A 12,639-nucleotide genomic window follows, 5' to 3' on the forward strand; every position below is an offset into this window, starting at 1 on the left:
GATCATGCAGGTACTGCATAAGATAGTGACAAGTCAAATAATAATAATACCAAAGTGCAAGGAGTAACTTATACTTACCACTCATAACGTTGCCTCTATACTGATAAGTTACCATAACCCTTTATACGGGTATGCTATACTTAATACCAAAGACTAATATGCAGAAACAGAACACGCAATATACCATATAGGCCTACCACATTTGCAGTAACTTATATCCGCTCGAAAAGGGAAACCTTTGTAGAAGTAAACAGGGTCTAATAGTGCAGTGATTGTTTTGGCATATTTTCAGTATGAGGCCATCGTTGCTTTTTCAAATGCTCATTTCTCATGCGGCAAATGGCGGAAAAGGAACAATAGAAGAACTTTGTTTGATATGTTATCAAACAGGAATGGTCTTACTTGTCTTGCATTGTTTTAGATGTCAAATTTGCATAAATTTACGTATATGTGGTGTGAATTAGATATCCAATTCTGAATTTGGAAATTAGATGTAAATTTTAAAGAAAAAAATAAAAGAAGATTGTCAGTGTGCTTCTTTGACATCACACCTGTTTGCTTCAACTTAACTTTGGGTATAAAGCGTGTTAACTTCCCGCAAACGAGTTAAAAATCAAAATTATAAGGAATTAAATACAATCTTCACCAGGAAGCTAAGAAATGTGTCCTCATTCATGTCACTTATTTTCTGGACCTAATCCTTGTCAGAAAATTTGGGATCTCGTTGCAAAGAATCTACATGGTCATGGTATACGGAAGACTGAATATATATATATATATATATATATATATATATATATATATATATATATATAAACATATATATATATATATATACATATACATACATACATATACATACATACAAACACATGCACGCGGCACACAAACAAACGAGAAGACAACAATATGTACCGTATCTGTACTTTATTTCTGACTAAACTGAATGTTATAATTTATATTATGAAAGAAAGTGTGGTCACAAAACAGCTCATATACGTTATTAGAACAAGAAAGGAAATATTAAACAAATGATAGGTCCAACACCATAGAGAGCAATGAACGCAATTACAATAAGAAAACTATGACTAGGTAAAGCAGTGGTTAATCAATTGCTAGAATGTTCAGATCTGTCGCACAATTTTTACAAAACACAATCTTAAAGCCGGTTAAGCTATAGTTAATTTACACCATGAGCTCGATACGACTGTATTTACATAAAATTTCAAAGTCAGAAGAAGAAAAGAATATATATTTCAAGGAAAACGTTGAGTTAAATTGAAGCAAGTAAAGTTAATTTTCCCCCCATAACCACCAGATATATGCTTATAGGGTAAGGCCCTATCACTTACCAACAATAACAACATGTAGACAAAATTAGTTTACGCATGCATATGTACAGCTGTTGTGAATGTATCATGTAGTCTTACGTTACGTAACTAGGAAACATTTGGGTAATTAAGGAAATATGACTTTTCACTTTTTCTCCAAGTAAAAGCTGAAAAATGAAAGATGTACGAGTGAATTCAACCCTTTTACGTTGAGATGTGGTCTGTAACCAAGGCCTGGTTTTTGCATTGTATAAGTACATGAAAAATATGACATTTGAAATATGTTGCGTATTTTCTCATTTATTTGCATGTAACATTTCTTATTTGTAAAATTCTGTAAATATACATTTATTCAGAAATGCAGGATACATAGCCATTTACATGGAATAATTTAACACAACAGTGTTACCTTGTTAATTCATAGTGAAACGAGCAGACATAAACATTTTATCTCTATTCTGGTGGATTAGATGTCTTAAAAGAGTTTGCTGTTACAGATACTAACAAATTAAGCAATTTAGCCATAACATTCACTGAATTTTGAATAAACCATCACTTACTAACAAAAGCAAAGATTTTTATCAATCAAGTTGACAAAACATAGCAAAAATTTACTATATGATTATTTTTGGTATGATTTTCCCAAAGCGAACATAAAATACAAGTATTTTTTGATAAATAGTCATTTTGGGGCAAAATGGATATATTGTACAATTTTTTTTGTATCTTTGGGGCGTTCCAATACACCCCAACCAGTTAAGTGTAGCAATACACCTCTACTTGTAATAAGTTCTATCTTTGGGGCGTACCAATACGCCCCAACCAGTTAAGTGTAGCAATACACCACTATGATAAATTGTATATATCTTTGGGGCGTACCAGTACGCCCCAACCAGTTAAGTGTAGAAATGCACCGCTATGATAAATTGTATTTATCTTTGGGGCGTACCAGTACGCCCCAACCAGTTAAGGGTAGCAATAGACCACTATGATAAATTGTATATATCTTTGGGGCGTACCAGTACGCCCCAACCAGTTAAGTGTAGCAATACACTACTATGATTAATTATATACATATCTTTGGGGCGTACCAGTACGCCCCAACCAGTTAAGTGTTGAAATATACCACTATGATAAATTGTATATATCTTTGGGGCGTACCAGTACGCCCCAACCAGTTAAGTGTAGCAATATACCACTATGATAAATTGTATATATCTTTGGGGCGTACCAGTACGCCCCAACCAGTTAAGTGTAGCAATACACCACTATGATTAATTGTATATATCTTTGGGGCGTACCAGTACGCCCCAACCAGTTAAGTGTAGCAATAGACCACTATGATAAATTGTATATATCTTGGGGGCGTACCAGTACGCCCCAACCAGTTAAGTGTAGCAATAGACCACTATGATAAATTGTATATATCTTTGGGGCGTACCAGTACGCCCCAACCAGTTAAGTGTTGAAATATACCACTATGATAAATTGTATATATCTTTGGGGCATACCAGTACGCCCCAACCAGTTAAGTGTTGAAATATACCACTATGATAAATTGTATATATCTTTGGGGCATACCAGTACGCCCCAACCAGTTTAGAGTAGAAATACACCCCTATGATAAATTGTATATATCTTTGGGGCGTACCAGTACGCCCCAACCAGTTAAGTGTAGCAATAGACCACTATGATAAATTGTATATATCTTTGGGGCGTACCAGTACGCCCCAACCAGTTAAGTGTAGCAATAGACCACTATGATAAATTGTATATATCTTTGGGGCGTACCAGTACGCCCCAACCAGTTAAGTGTTGAAATATACCACTATGATAAATTGTATATATCTTTGGGGCGTACCAGTACGCCCCAACCAGTTTAGAGTACAAATACACCCCTATGATAAATTGTATATATCTTTGGGGCGTACCAGTACGCCCCAACCAGTTAAGTGTAGCAATACACCAACAAAATTGTGTGTGTTTCTCAAAACTACATATCTTCTTTTACACAAGTTGTTGTAAAAAATAAGAGTACACACTGCCCAATCAATAGTATGTGTAAAACATAAGGTTTCCTAGTTATTCAGCTCAAATTCTTTATCTATAGCTGCATATCTTTCTTTCAAGTCACAGACTTCCCTCTTTGGAAGGCGATTTTTATGGGTTAAATTAAAGTCCCAGAACATTAAGGAATGGAAAGAAACTGATGGTGTGTATTTGCAAAAACAGATCCTTCCCAAGAGTATCCTTGTGCTTCACTAGTGTCCACAAATTGCATGTAATGGTCATGTTTGAATCATGTTGGATATGCTTCAGATCAGTCATAACATATATGCAAACTTGTCACATGGACCTTTAGTGTGAATTAGGACACCTGAAAAGAAAGAGAAGAATGAATATATACTACTTCATTGACATGTATGATAAAGAGGTTGTTATTACTTGTTTTCTGCTATTAAATAAAGTTTGATAATTAACCTACTATGTGCTTTAACAAACAAAACAAAACAGTCACATAATATGTAACCTTAGGTGTCCATCCTTATACTATTTATGAAGATAATCAAGCTTCCCCTCTTGAGACATTGTGTTGTAAAACAAGGCATCATACAAACAAACACCCTGTATAAACACCCACACACACATACTGCTCACGCACATACATACTGTACTATACACCAACATGACATTACAATTTCATACTGTAGGATTACAATTTCTCGGAAACCAGAAAACGTGATGTTTACACTTATAATGACATAAACACTTTCCGTCTTGTGCACTCTTAGGTCACTTCACAATACCATGGAGGTAAAACAGACCTCCATGATAATACAGTACTGACCTGTTATGTGGATGTGGATGTTTTACATCCTTTTTACTCTGGACAAAATGTGGCAGATCAGTCTTTGATTATTCCATCGACTATAAGGGTATTCAGTTCCAAAGAAACCTGGCACGCCTTAGTGCGGGCAAGATGTTACTGCTCTCCTTTTGACCTAGTAAAAATAGAACATATTATGATACAAAATAAACTCTTAACTGATACAGGGTTTACGATATCAGATAAGAAATATTGATTTGAGTTTTGATCCAATATCATTTGAGAAATAATGTAAATGATATATGGGTCAATCCATGCCAAATCAACAGATTTTTGGGTCGATTCCACGTCGACCCTCTTAGAATCGCCTGGAACTGATATGGTGTCCTGCCATATGTCTCAAAGGATGAAATTGGGCAAAAAAAAAAATTTGAAACTTTTTCGTTGCTAGGTTATGACCCCGCCTAGCAACCAACTTAAAGTGGCTCATGAGAGTTACATCAGCCCTACAGAAACATGCTTGCGAGGGCAAACAGTGGTAACATTGTATCTTCATTCAAGGAGACCATGTAAAACAACATTAGAAACTATTGATAATGTTATTTATTAAAAGGGTTCTGTCTAGTACTCTTTGACTCCCTCTCACCCCCCCCCCCCCCCCAGCACCCTCCCCATAGTGCACTATGCAGATTTGTATGCATATGTGACTGAATTTTAATACTGCAAAGAGACTGCATAAACATGCATTCAAGGTATACTGAATTATTTGGTAAGGTAATCTTCTGCTTCAAATTGTCTGTATGCATGTAACTCACCCCCTCCCACCCACATCCTCTACCCAACCCTATATCAGATTAGAATATGAATGTGAACCAGTGCATACATACAGTGTGCACTATATATGTGTGTAAATGTTCAGTACAGTGTTATTTTTACACCAAGCACTAAATAAATACACACTGTCCACAATCATGTACAGTACACACTGTGTACTGGTCATTCCATTCAATACTGTGCATATTTCAATATCATTTTAAATATTTGCAATTTAGTGTATGCTTTTGCTAATTCAATAATTAAAAGACTTTCAATAATTTAAAAAGAATGTTTAACCAGTACATAAATGTGCAGTGTGTACTGTACATGTTTTTGGACAGTGTTTATTTAATAGTAATTGGTGTAGAACAACACTGTACTGAACATGTACACACATATACAGTATAGTGCATATTTCAATGTCTTTTTAAATATTTGCAATGTAGTGTATAATTCTTTTGCTAATTCAATAAATTAAAAGACTTTCAATAATTTAAAAGGAATGTTTAACCAGTAAATACATGTACAGTGTGTATACTGTTCATTATTTTGGACAGTGTGTATTTAATAGTACTTGGTGTAAAATAACACTGTACTGAACATGTACACACATATATAGTGCACACTGTGGACCATACCAATAATTCAGTATACCTTGAATGCATGTTTATGCAGTCTCTTTGCAGTAGAAGTCAGTCACATACTGTATGCATGTATACAAATATGCATAGTGCACTATGGGGAGGGTGTTAGGGGGGGTGGGAGCCAAAGAGTATTAGACAGAACCCTTTTAATACATTTCAATAGTTTTTAATGTTGTTAGCATGATCTCCTTGAATGAAGATATAATGTTACCACTGTTTGCCCTCGCAAGCATGTTTCTGTAGGGCTGATATAACTCTCATATATGCCACTTTAAGCTGCCCTCCAGAGCATTAATAACTTATATAAAATATGTTTTAGCACATTCTTTGCATCATAACTATACATATCTTACTAGTTTGTATTGAAAACCAAAAATAAAACTTTTAATTGTGACCAAATTTGACCTTGAAATGCCCAAAATAGCCCAAAATATTTGTAAAATGTGATGTTTGAGGGTGCTGTTCACAGACATCGTTCGGCATATGACCCTGGAAATGCAGTTTATTGGTAGCCCTTATGCTAGTGGACCACCCTCTTAATTGTTAAGCACCTGTATGCTAATGCTAAGAAGTTGTTGTCATTTGAATTACTCAAATCGGCTTGTGCAAGCATTTTCATACATATGAACGAGGTGATTTTCGCAATTTTCGAGTCATAAATTTGAGTAGATAACACAAAATACACAACGTTTTTACTTGAGTTTCTAAAATAGGAACAATACGCTCCTGAAAAAAATGGTATTAAAAAAAATTGAAATATACCCACAGGCCCAAAATGGACCCCCAATTAGAAGTGAGATTTCTTAAGTTTGAGGGCGCTGTTCATGAAACGTACCACCCGCTTGACTTTTTTTTTGCACTTTTCCCGTACAACTACTACTGGGCAAGGATCCTATGGAAAGTAAAACTCAAACATGCCTTTGCTTGTGAATATAGAGCACACTCAAAGTAGGGCCAGAAAAGACCCAGGCTATCTCATTTTCTGCCATTTTAGTTACTTGTTACGAAAAATTGAGACCGATCCAATGACCTTTCTCTGAACTTTAGGGTTTATCATCTTAGTTAGGGCTACTATATCCAATTTGTAGTTCAAGAAAGTTTTTGAAAGAGATAAGTGTTAACTAGGAGCATCACTGACACACCCACACATATAGAGGACTTGAAGGAATAGATAGTCTTTCTATTGCTTTTGACTTCTGCAAGGATTCAAAAAGGAAAGCAGACATCAACTTTTAACTCTAAATTAGTAAAATATTTTGACTCACTTAAGATGATTAAGATGAACTTCTTGCAATTGTCGGCATTCTTCATTTTTCTTTCCACTCCTCGTTCTTTCCGCTACCTCTTTCAAGTACCACCCACAGTAAACTCAGTCGTCTAGAAAAATATAATGTTGAAATACTTTAATTAAGCATTTAAAGTATAAGTTTTACTTCACACAATGGTGTAAAATTGAACTGCTTAACCTAATCAAGAAAAAGTTATGTAGTGATTAGTGATAGAGTTTTATTGTGTCAATTTGAACCATGTTGTTTTTATGAATACCCATAGAATAATGCAATGAGCATGTTGAATTTTGTTACTAATTATAACTGAAGTTAAGCATTCTTTTAGGTACTTTAGAGAATTCCTTTAAAGGAGTATAGGGTGTTTAGAGTTGCTATTGAGAAAAGAACAAGTAAAGCTGTACAACATCTTCTCATGTTATTTATTAGACCAATTGATAGGGATGTTTGGAAAAAAGACCCTAATCATTTTCCCAGACAGTTGAGGTAAATGTCCTCAAAGGTGGAAATTAAAACAATTAAAGAAGTTTGACCAAAGGTAAGCATATTTTAATTTCTGGCATATTTGGGGGAACTTTCTGAAAATGTCACTATCTAAGGGAGTTGTTCATTGACATTTCAGCAGAAAGCACTTTTACTCCTGATTTGAGTGAAGGTTGCAATCAAACTTATGTAACATGTTCTTTAGAACTTCTTTAAATCAAAATTTTTGACAATAATTCTAATGTTTTTTAAGGAATGATAATGCAGCTTTAGTGGCACACTAGCTGTGAGGTGTATTCTCTCCAGTATGTACAGTACAGTCTTTGTGCTTGCTGAAGCTGAAGCTAACAATAGAGACACATGAATTTTTCTGAAGAAATGTTTAATGGACTGCACATGTAGTTAACTAAACAGATTAAATACCACTGGATTGTATGAAGTTAAAGCCTCCATAGTCAGCAAAGATAAAAGGATGCAATGCCTGTGGTTTTGACACCCCAGGCTAAAACCCACCAATTGTGATTGATCAGCAGACCATGTACAGTACTTGAAAGTTATCATTTGTAATGTACACAGCTATTGCTTGTGTGAAATTGAATTTTGGCAAAACAGTCTTACAACAGCACTTTCGACCTCACAAGTTTCAGTATACTTTATCAATGTCTTCATGCTAGTTAATCAATTTAAAGCTACTAGCTATAAGGAATTTGAAATTTTATTCCCCTTTTCCCATGCAATGTATGCAACAATAACTGTCATAAATCCATGCACATTCACAAGATAAAATAATTAGGAATCTTGAACTCTTCTAAAGATTTCCATAAAGTATTCCTTGAAAATGATGCTTTGTTCACCAATGCCAATTTCTATCATTTCCTTATTCATGCGTGCATGGAGAGAAGTCTTTGTGTATGACACTGGAAGGTGCACTTCTGTTTTGTGGGGCATGTAATCTCCAATATGTTCAAATAAACACCTCATCCAAGCTAGTGCAAATGGAGTTTTTGTTCTCATCCTTTTCTTGCCTTTATTGCAATGAATTGCATTTTTCTTGCCAACTTGAAATTATTTCAGACAATCTTTGAATAACTTGCTACTAATACCAAAGAACATACAAAATGCTTTCTCACATACAATCTTCCCACAAATTACATAAATAGAACAAGATTTGTCTCAGGTGTGACATGATCTTTCCTGATGAATCCAAATCTTGTCCAGAGTGAATTGCTTTAGCTCAGTTTCCCTCACTTCACTAACCTCTAGAAAAGACTGTTCTAGGTCATCGTAAGAAAGCGATTTGATACAGCTACCATCACAGCAATCAGATTGGAACATAGGCAGTGGATCAAATGCTTGATTGCGTCTCCTTCGTTTTTTCTCACTCCTGGTGAATAAAAAAGGTTTTGATCACATGAAGAAATTGATGCAGAAAAATCTCTGGCAATACCAAAGCTACTGCTACTACTGTACTTCCATTTGAACTTATGTCAAGGTACAACTGCAGCGAATCATTTGTTGTATCTGGAGAAATAGTACTGATGTTGTGACTCACAGTGACTGCCCCATTCAAACGACAGTGAAAGTTTTGTTTTAGTATGATTATTTAAAGTTGGTTCCTCTTCCAAATTTTCCATTTCATTATCCATGCTCACGTTCCTTTTAAGTGTATTAGGTAGGGATGTATTTCCCTTGCTTTTTTGTGGAGATGAGAAAAGAGTTGGCTCAATGTCCAATTTGTCAGGATCATCCTCTTTACATTCTGACAGAAAACTGGTAATTTGTTAAAATTTGTTAGGTTTCCTTCACACATTTTGTTTCCCATTGAAGTGGAGCACAATGACAAATGAGCACAACTAAATCTTCATTTACTCAGCTGCACACCACAATAACATGAGCCAGGGAGCTGCTACTAGCAGCTCCCTGGTGAAACAGTATCCAAAGGCATGCATTGAAAGAGTAAGTCCTCAGAGCATGACCACTGCTCAACAGTTTTATTCCCTTTCTGTGGTTAACCCTGCTTTTGAAGACTGTATATATTCACTGTTGGTTGCTGCAGTATAGACTGCCTTACACTGTGATATGAACTGGCTAGGTGTCATATGATCCTTTATTGACACACTGTTTGACCACAACCAAAGGGACAAAGTTTTCAGGTTTTATTTCCACAATGGAGTTGCAATCAGGCAAGACAATATTGTTGTGATTGATTGCTTCTGAGGTTAGTACTTTATGCAGACTGTGTAGCCCTGTTAAGAAATCTTGCACATCTGAGAGGTACTGTATGTGGATGTATGGAGGGAAAGGACTTCTCCAATGTCAGTATCAATGCTGCAATGTTGAAAAGTGAATTTTTAGTTGACAATATTTTGTCAAAATGGTACTGTTCTACCAAACTTCAGTACAACTTGTAAAAAAGGACAAAACTCATTAACTTCAATAAAATAGCCTGACCTTCAATAATTTTCCTAGCCATTGGGACACAGTCCCTAGTTCCCACAATCACACATAGTGAGAGCAACAAATGTGAGTAAAAATCTGCACACTGGACCATGCAGGGACATATATATGCCAAAACTGTTATTTGTTTTGTTATTTTTTCTTGGGGGGGGGGGGAGGGGGATGTTTGTAACTGGAAAAGCCTGAAATAAATTATAGCAATATGCACCATGTACAGTATGCAATAACGAAGTATATAAGCATATTTGCTGCTATAAAGATTAAATTTGAAAATTAGCACTTACCTAAGTTCTTAAATCTGTTCTTGGACTTGTGCTTTTATACAAGATCCAGATCAGGTCCTCTGATTTTATCAGACGATCATCTCTCCACGGGGTAAACTGATGCACTGATCCAGTCGCATTTGCACTCGAGCCGTACTATGGATCTGATCCTTGCCCGGGCCGGTAAAAAATTCGGATTGGAAATGTGTCATTCGCAGCCGGAAATCGCGTACTAGTAGTACATTTGGTCCAAAACTTTCGTTTTCAAAGTTCATAGCCTAGAGTGACAATGCTACGTTAGATTCATAGGTCAGTTATGATTATTATATAGTATTGTATCGACGATGGTCAGGAATTCAGGATGCATGCTTTTTACGAAAAACACCCGATTTCGAAGAAGAGTTGACGATAAAAATCGTGTCAGTATGGACGCTAGCAACAAGTGTAGAATTTAAAACGATGGGCTCAATATTCGGAGTTGCCCTGGGACAGGGAGTACAACGTATGTGACATGTGTCATAACACACGATGTTTTTGTGCGATTACACTACAGTATCTACTGTACTACCAGGGAGTTGTAATGGGTTGCGGCACAGCTGATCTGTCAATCACTAAAAACTAGTACGGGGTGGCCAAAGGTCATTTACGGTTAGCATAATAATAATCAGGGTTACCAGCGACAAGTAACAATAAAACGTTAGATTTGCCAAAATAAAACCCCAGAAAACGCTAGATAATCAGTTTCACTCACTTGTTATGTGTTGTTTTCAATAATTCGTTGACTGCTCGTTGCACTGATTCATATCATAGGCAGTCTAGTGATTATTTTAACAAGTTAAAACGGTTAATAACAATCAGGAAATAATACAAGAAAATTAACTGTGGATTTTACAAAAATGCTGATTCAGTCCTAATGAAAAATCCAAGTATGAAAAACCCATTAATATTAAAACAGTTCACGCGGTATTATAGTGTAAAAGCCACGGAAGCCTATAAATATATTTATATATTATATAATATTTATATAATATATTTTATTGGGTTGCCAAGTGGTAATTTGGTCTCAAAGTTTCAGAAAACAAAGTAATTATTTTGTGAATTACCGATTTGGTGCGATTTTTGATAAAACGTATGCTAGATCTATTGTGTGAAAAGGCTAACGCTGGTAACTTTTATAATAGTACTGTAGTAGACTTGTTTAGTTGTACTGTGTAAAAATATGCACTATGCGGAGTTCTCATCAGTATTACTTGTCAAACACACATGCATGCCTATAGTCTTATTTGTGTTAGGTTAGCCTTTCTGTAGAAGTATTCATTTGTGGTTTACATGGATACATTTGGAAAATTTCGCTTTCACTTGTTTGTAAACAGTAGCACGGTGGGATATGGGGGCAGGGGCATGGAGATCTGCCCCACATCGATGCTAACCCCAGCTCCCAACGACTTTGCTGATCCTATATAAACAACGGTCGACCTGACCACCCCCCCCAACCAAAAAAAATAGCTGCATGCTTGTAAGATATATTATGGTATATTTTTTCAGCCAGCTTGTGATCATAACATTAAAATCACTTGCTATAAAGAATATCATTATACCCCACCCCCCCCCCCCCGCCTCACCCATACACAAACACATACACTCATTTCTGTTGCGACAAGTCCATTACAATATAGTCCTAGCCTACGGCGCTCAACCCTCCGATTTTCTACAGCCATAGCTATTTTCACTTAATTAATCGCACTAACATTGACAATACATTTAAAGCCTCCTAATGTGGCAAAATACATCAAACTTCCATGATAATTTTGGAAAACAGTAAAATGCTTGTGTCTAATTGATAGGGTTATTTCAATTTTGTTTGGAATATAATTATACAAATTTACCAATTTACTCTGTGCATTGTGATCAACTCCTAGCTGAATCATGTTACAATATAAAGGAAAATACCTAGTCTCCAACAAAAGAGGGAAAAAACACATTTTAGCAACAAGATGGAATAGAGGGCGTACTTTTTGCGACGTGGAAAACACACATATCTCTGGATCTAAAGGTGTTACAAAATCCTCCTTTACATATGTCATTGTCATTAACACAATTAAAAAGATGGGTAAAATTCAAGGTCATATGTATCAATTTGAGAAAAATATCATGTATACATTTTACAACCAAAATTGTTTATTCGCCGACTCTAGGCATATACTCTCATTTAGGATTTGTTCACATTCAGCACTTCTTATTGATTAAAATTTTCGGAAATAAGATTGGAAACTGATATGCAGAAGTTATACACAAAATCTATCACATTTAGGGTTGAGGATCTCGCCACCACCTATAGTTAGTGATGTATTGAATTCGTATAGATTATGCCCGCACGTCATTGGGGTTTAAATTTTGTAATTTTTGTGAAATAATATGTGATACGGAAAAACAGATGTACTTCGGGTTCTTCATCCATCATTACTGTCCAATTTCATGTAGTACAGGGAGGGGGGAACATCACTTACTTATGGAGGCACAATGTGTATTGTT

At 35.6% G+C, this 12,639-nt stretch overlaps 1 protein-coding gene and 2 long non-coding RNA genes across 4 annotated transcripts in view; 1 reads left to right on the forward strand and 2 right to left on the reverse strand.

Annotated features, from left to right (window-relative positions):
* The window catches only part of LOC139961930 (uncharacterized), a 20,769-nt gene extending 17,007 nt beyond the window's left edge, over positions 1 to 3,762 (forward strand). Inside the window, exon 2 of the long non-coding RNA XR_011791094.1 lies at positions 1,039 to 3,762. This is a non-coding gene — a long non-coding RNA (uncharacterized lncRNA). The remainder of the gene's footprint in view (positions 1 to 1,038) is intronic.
* The window catches only part of LOC139961923 (adhesion G-protein coupled receptor G4-like), a 68,246-nt gene that overhangs the window by 17,007 nt on the left and 38,600 nt on the right, over positions 1 to 12,639 (reverse strand). The gene's annotated exons all lie outside the window — the stretch shown is intronic.
* Positions 1,616 to 11,105, reverse strand: LOC139961929 (uncharacterized). 2 transcript variants are annotated; one of them, XR_011791092.1, is made up of 5 exons: positions 10,129 to 11,105; positions 8,645 to 8,771; positions 6,884 to 6,995; positions 4,180 to 4,333; positions 1,616 to 3,708 (listed from the first exon to the last, which is right to left on the reverse strand). It is a non-coding gene; the product is annotated as an uncharacterized lncRNA (long non-coding RNA). The 2 variants fall into 2 exon arrangements; XR_011791093.1 differs by lacking the exon at positions 4,180 to 4,333.

This window comes from Apostichopus japonicus, chromosome 20, assembly GCF_037975245.1.
Source record: "Apostichopus japonicus isolate 1M-3 chromosome 20, ASM3797524v1, whole genome shotgun sequence".
Taxonomy (NCBI): domain Eukaryota; kingdom Metazoa; phylum Echinodermata; class Holothuroidea; order Aspidochirotida; family Stichopodidae; genus Apostichopus; species Apostichopus japonicus.